The following is a 6292-nucleotide window of genomic DNA, read 5'->3' on the forward strand; positions in this document are numbered from 1 at the left end:
AGTAGTCACGTATGGGTGTGAGAGTTGGACTATAAAGAAAGCTGAGTGCCAAAGAATTGATGCTTTTGAGCTGTGGTGCTGGAGAAGACTCTTGAGAGTCCCTTGGACTGCAAGGAGATCCAAACAGTCCTAAAGGAGATCAGTCCTGGGTATTCATTGGAAAGACTGATGTTGAAGCCTAAACTCCAATACTTTGGCCACCTGATGCAAAGAGCTGACTGATTTGAAAAGACCCTGATGCTGGGAAAGATCGAAGGCAGGAGTAGAAGGGAATGACAGAGGATGAGATGGCTGGATGGCATCACCGACTCAATGGACATGAGTTTGGGTAAACTCTGGGAGTTGGTGATGGACAGGGAGGCCTGGCGTGCTGCGGTCCATGAGTTCACAGAGTCATACACAGCTGAGTGACTGACTGAAATGAACTGAGAGAAACTCACAGTAGCAAGCAGTAATGCTATTTTCATCCGGTTGAGTCTATTACACTGCTCCCTATGTTATCAAACCCATTCAGTGGTTAGGGTTTTGCACAAGGAACTGAAACCCCTCTGGGTGTTCTAGGTACTCTGAGTAGAAAGGCATTTGATATGGGACACTCAGACTGGCTGGAAAAGCAGAAGTGGTGAGCTAATTCTTTGGACTCCTCAGAACTGACCACCTCAAAAAAGGCTGTAAGCCCAACCTGTACATTTTTGTAGTTTGTTATCCTGTACATATTAATTTGTCCTTCCCAGGTGAAGCTAGTAGTAAAGAATCCGCCTGCCAATGCAGGAGATGCATGAGACATGGGTTTGATCCCTGGGTCAGGAAGATTCTCTGCAGGAAGAAACAGCAACTCACTCCAGTATTCTTGCCTGGAAAATTCCATGGAGGGAAGAGCCTGGTGGGCTACAGTCCATGGGGTCACAAAGAGTCAGCCTTGACTGAGCACATGCACACACACACATTAATTTACTGTTAAGGAAATCAAACTATTAATCATATATTCTGGGAGTAATACAATACAAAACTATTCTGCATTATTTTTCATGAGATTCTGGCCTTTCAAGTCTACTTTGTATCAACTTGAGCTGCTGCAGCCCTAGATGAATGCGCCTATTTCACCCCAGCTTCATCAGAATTGGGCATTTTCATTAAACATTTTTTATAAGGTTTTTTTTTTAATAATTAAGAGATGTTATTGTTCAAAAAAATTATTCTTAGATCACCTTAGATGACACACTGCCCAAGAAAATCTCAATAGAATAGTAGATCCTACAAGTATAGACTGAGGCTGGAAATGTGTGTGTGTGTGTGTGTGTGTGTGCGTGCGTGCGCACGCGCAATGGGCCCTGTGACATGCAAGATCTTAGTTCCCTGCCCAGGGATCGAACCCATGCCTCTACAGTGAAAGTGCAGTCTTAACCACTGGACTACCAGAGAAGTCACAGGGAAATGTAATTTTTTCTTTCATTAATTAAATGCTGTCACACCTGGAAAAAAAATTCTTAAAGATAAACGTTTTCCCTTCTACTTGTGCATAGTAGTCTACTCTTTTTCTGTTTATGAGTTATCTCTTCTTATTCATTTTCTATCTATTGAGGGCCTATTTTAAGCATAATCTTATTTATTTTTTCTTCACATCTAGGCATTTAACTAGTGGCATGTTTCAAGTGTCAGTGCTGTCTGTGTGTTAATGGAAAAGGACTCAAAATTTGAATGGTAGAGGCACGTATGTGGCCTTGACTAGCTCCTTTATGATGTTCAGTCTTCTCAGCTGCCGAGAAGAAGCAGGAAGTCATGTCTCTACGGGTGACTCAAAAGTCAGCAATGTTAAGTGGAATGTGTAGAGCTGACACAGTCAAATAACCAAATGTGGCCAACTTCTGAGTTGTGCTGCAGTGCCCACGTTAGCAGGGCCCGGGAAGACTGGCCACAGGCGCCACTGTTCAGTGAGGACGATGGGACTAAAAACAAGTCCTGTACCTTCTCATTGCAGTAGCAGGACAAAAACTTGGATCCAACTTGAGCCTTTGTGCAAAAACTAAAAATATGTGAACTTTAAAACATGTTTAAAATATTAAAAATCTATTAAAGTTAAAACTACAGAAGCTTAAAAAGCAATATACAGGCGATTATCTGAAATATTCTGTTCAAGGCTGGCTGATCACCTGCCAACCTCATCACTGATTTCATCCTAGCCCCACGGGTTCCAGGCAGCAGCTGGGCAAACAAGCTTGGAAAATGGTTCCTTCAAGATCAGCCAAAGAGAGCTTTGGTTAAATATACTTCCCATGAAATTACACAGAGACATTTTGATGGAATTCTGCACATGTCAAAGCTTAACAAAATTAAATATAAGATTGATAATATGGCACATTTAGGAAAAGTATCATTTTTGTGTGCCTTTTATTGTTCCCACACTGGTCATACCCAAGTGTGGTTGACAGGGACAATTTTACAGATGAGTGGTTTGGGAGAAGTAGTGTCTGCTGCTAATTCAAAAAGCACTCATGCAGGGCCCTTATAACCTCATCTTGTTTGTCCCATCTCATCTCATTGTCTCATCTCTTGATTTCTTACTATTATTTTTTTGTGTGATTTTCTTTCTCAATTAAAAATATTACTTTTATAAATAATTTTTAAAAAATGAATAAAACAAAGTGTAACTTTGAATAAGGTATTTATGTAGTATAGATTTTAACCTTTTGGGACTTCTTAAAATACAAGTATTAGTTCATATGTTTTCCCAAACAGATCCTCTCTTTTTATGTCTTCCGCTAGTACAGGACTTTTAAGGATGTATATATATCCTATGTAAATGTTATCAGTAACAGTTATGTATTGAGCCCCTATTATGTGGTAGACAGCTTGTTGATAAGCAGTACCTCCTTTAATCTTCTAAACAATTCATTTTACAAAAGAAGAAACAGTCTCTGAAGAGTCAAACTTTCAGGAAATTTAATGACATGATCATAATTTGAATGTAGGTCTTTCTGACTCTAAAAGTCTATATTCTATTCAATTCACTCATGATCTACTTTCTCTTTCTAATTGAGTATTCCTTTAATTACTTTTTTTTGACAATATTTTTCTCTGAATTTATTGAGCCGGTCATAATGATTTCACTCCTATAGGGTTAGGTAAGTTATATATTTTTTTTTTTTAGACAGACAACTTATTAAACACAATTTTTTATTTTTTTAAAGACAATTTAAAATTTCATATTAATATTTTTTAAAGATTTATAGTGAACATAAATATAATTGAAAATTAAAATCACAAAGTTAAAACAATTCATTATGATTTAATCAGTCAGCATAAATGGGATATACTGCAGAAGAAAGTATCAAACAAAACTGTAAGGACTTACAAAAACACAATTTAAATTCTCTGATATGGGTTAGCGGGACTTCTCTCCACCTATAGTAGCAATTCGAAGTAGTCTTTTTTTTTAACTTTTTATTTTGTGTTAGGATATTGCCGATCAACAATGCTGTGACAGTTTCATGTGAACAACAAAGGGGCTCAGCCATACATACACATGTATCCATTCTCCCCCAAACTCCCCTCCCATCCAGGCTGCCACATAACATCAAGCAGAGTTCCATGTGCTATAAAATAAATTCTTGTTGGTTATCCGTTTTGAAGATAGCAGTGTGTACATGCTCACCCCCAATTCCCTAACGATCCCTTTTGCCCACCAACCACAAGTTTGTTCTCTCTTTCTGCTTTGTAAGTTCATTCGTATTGTTTCTTTTTAGAGTCCACATATAAGGGATGTCATACAACAGTTCTCCTTCTCTGTCCGACTTCCTTCACTCAGGATGACAATCTCTAGGTCCATCCATGTTGCTGCAAATGGTATGATGGCACTCCCTTAATGGCTGAGTAATGTTTCTTTGTATAAATGTACCACATCTTCTTCATCCATTTTTCTGTCAATGGACATTTTGGTTGCTCCTATCTTATTTATTTTGCTGTTGGGTCTTAGTTGCAGCACTTGGCATCTTCCTTGCGGCACATGGGCTTCTCTCTAGTTGTGGTACGTAGACTCTAGAGTGCTCTGGCTCAGTAGTCCTGTGGCATGTGGGATCTTAGCTCCCCAACCAGGGATTGAACCCACATCCCCTGCATTGGAAGGCGGATTCTTAACCACTGGACCACCAGGGAAGTTCCTCAAAGTATTCTTTATCTCAATATGTTGTCACTATACTTTTAATCTTTGTCTTTTATTTTCTTCCTTCCTGATGTGCCAAGATTTCTTCTTTCATTATTTTCTTTCTGTTTGGAGAGTTTCCTTTAGCCATTCCTTTAAGATAGGTCTTCTGGGAAAGTTCTCTTAATTTTCCTCCCTCTGAGAAAGTCCTGGTTTCTCCTTCATACCTAAAGGATATGTTTGATGGATATAGAATTCTGGGTTGACATTTCTTTTAACACATGAAAAACATGCCACCTCTTTCTGGCCTCCATGGATTTTGATAAGAAAACCTGCTGTCATTCAAATTGTTTATCTCCTATAAATAATACATGTTTTCTCTTTTGCTGCTTTCAAGAATTTTTTCTTTGCTTTTAGTTTTCAAACATTTGACTATGATGTGCCCTGGCATAAAGTTTTGGGGTTTATGATATTTGGGTTCATCAGTTTCATGAATTTGTAAGCTTATGTTTTTTGGACAAATTTTCAGGAAACTTAGGAAATTTTTCAGTCATTATTTCTTTGAGTACTTTTTAATCTCTACCCTTTTTCCAAGATTCTGGTGCCACAACACTAAGATCTTTTATATAGCTCCATAAGTCCCTGATTCTACGTTCATTTTTTTCTATTTTTATCTCTGTTGTTCAGATTGAGTAATTTCTATTGTTCTATTTTCAAATCCATGGATTCTTTCCACAGTTCTACTATTGGGCCAATCCACTGAACTTTTTGTTTGAACTTATTGTATTTTATATTTAAGTCCTAAAATCTCCATTTGCCCCTTCCTTCTCTTCTAATTTCTTACTTTCTGTTTTCATGGGTTTCAAGTGTGCTCATAATGGCTCACTGATACGTTATTATGATGGTTGCTTCAAAATCTTTCTTTGACAAGTCATTCTAACACCTATACCATCTAGATATGGGTATCTGATTACTGGTTTTTCTCACTCACATTGAGATTTTCCTGATTCTTGGTATGAGTGATTTTTTATCAAAGCACAAACATTTGGGGTATTATGCTATAAAGCTTTGGGCTTTATTTAAATTTTATGTTTCAGCAGACCTCCTGTGACACTGCTGTGGTGCTACCTTTTTCATCTCCACAGGGAAGGCTTTGCATGGGGTCTAGCCTGTATGGTTTGCAAACCTCTTGGTGATTTTCCAAAGTATTGTTAGGTGAAACAATAAATCTATGGGGTGGAAGGAAGCACAGGTAAATCAGTCCAGGTATGCGTTCCTGGGTGACTCATTTTTTAAAAATAGAGTACAATGTTTTTTATTCACTAATAAACTAAAAGTCTGTTTCTAGATGTTTCTTCCTCTTGTATGCCTCATTTGTTTTATTACTAAACAAAGCCCTGTAAGGGGCAGTTTTACCTAATCCTCAGATTCAAATCCACCCTCATCTTGACTAATCTTGAAGTAATAAAGTTCATAAGTCTCATTGTCAGATACAACCACATAAAGTCAACCATGAAGATTGTTCTTAAGATATTTCTTGGTAAGATACTTCAAATAGCTTTTGGAGAACTGTTTCTCAGGAAAAATCATTTTATTCTTGAAGCATTCAATATGAACGACATTCCCAAGATTTCTAGCTTTTCCATTGACTTTAACTTTCTCTAACAAAAAAATGTTCAAAATTTCCAGAATCAAAAATCCATCTTCTATTGGATGAGCCTGGTCCAAATTAAACCTCCAGGCTGACTTCTCAGGCTTCTTGTCTTTCTGCGGCATCATCTTGAAGACGGGCAGGGAATTAGAAAGAGACTGGATGATTGATTTAATGCAGAATTAGCTCACAGCCACTGAGGACAGACTCTGCTATGGTCTGAATGTCTGCTGCTACTGCTGCTGCTAAGTCACTTCAGTCGTGTCCAACTCTGTGCGACCCCATAGACGGCAGCCCACCAGGCTCCCCGGTCCCTGGGATTCCGTGAACCCCACAAATTCATGTGTTGAAATTTTAACACCAAAGGTGGTAGTATTAATAGGTAATGGCTTTGAGAGGTGCTTCAGTTATGGGGGGATCCTCATAAATGGGACTAGTAACTTATAAAAGAGGCTCCAGAGAGAACCCTAGCCACATGAGGACACAATGAGACACCTACAGCC

General features: G+C 38.2%; 1 pseudogene; it reads right to left on the minus strand.

Annotated features, from left to right (window-relative positions):
* Positions 1-5554: 5554 nt before the first annotated feature.
* Positions 5555-5917, minus strand: LOC104981609 (annotated as a pseudogene).
* Between the last annotated feature and the right edge of the window lie 375 nt (positions 5918-6292).

Source organism: Bison bison, unplaced genomic scaffold (assembly GCF_000754665.1).
Source record: "Bison bison bison isolate TAMUID 2011002044 unplaced genomic scaffold, Bison_UMD1.0 scf7180017864519, whole genome shotgun sequence".
Lineage (NCBI taxonomy): Eukaryota > Metazoa > Chordata > Mammalia > Artiodactyla > Bovidae > Bison > Bison bison.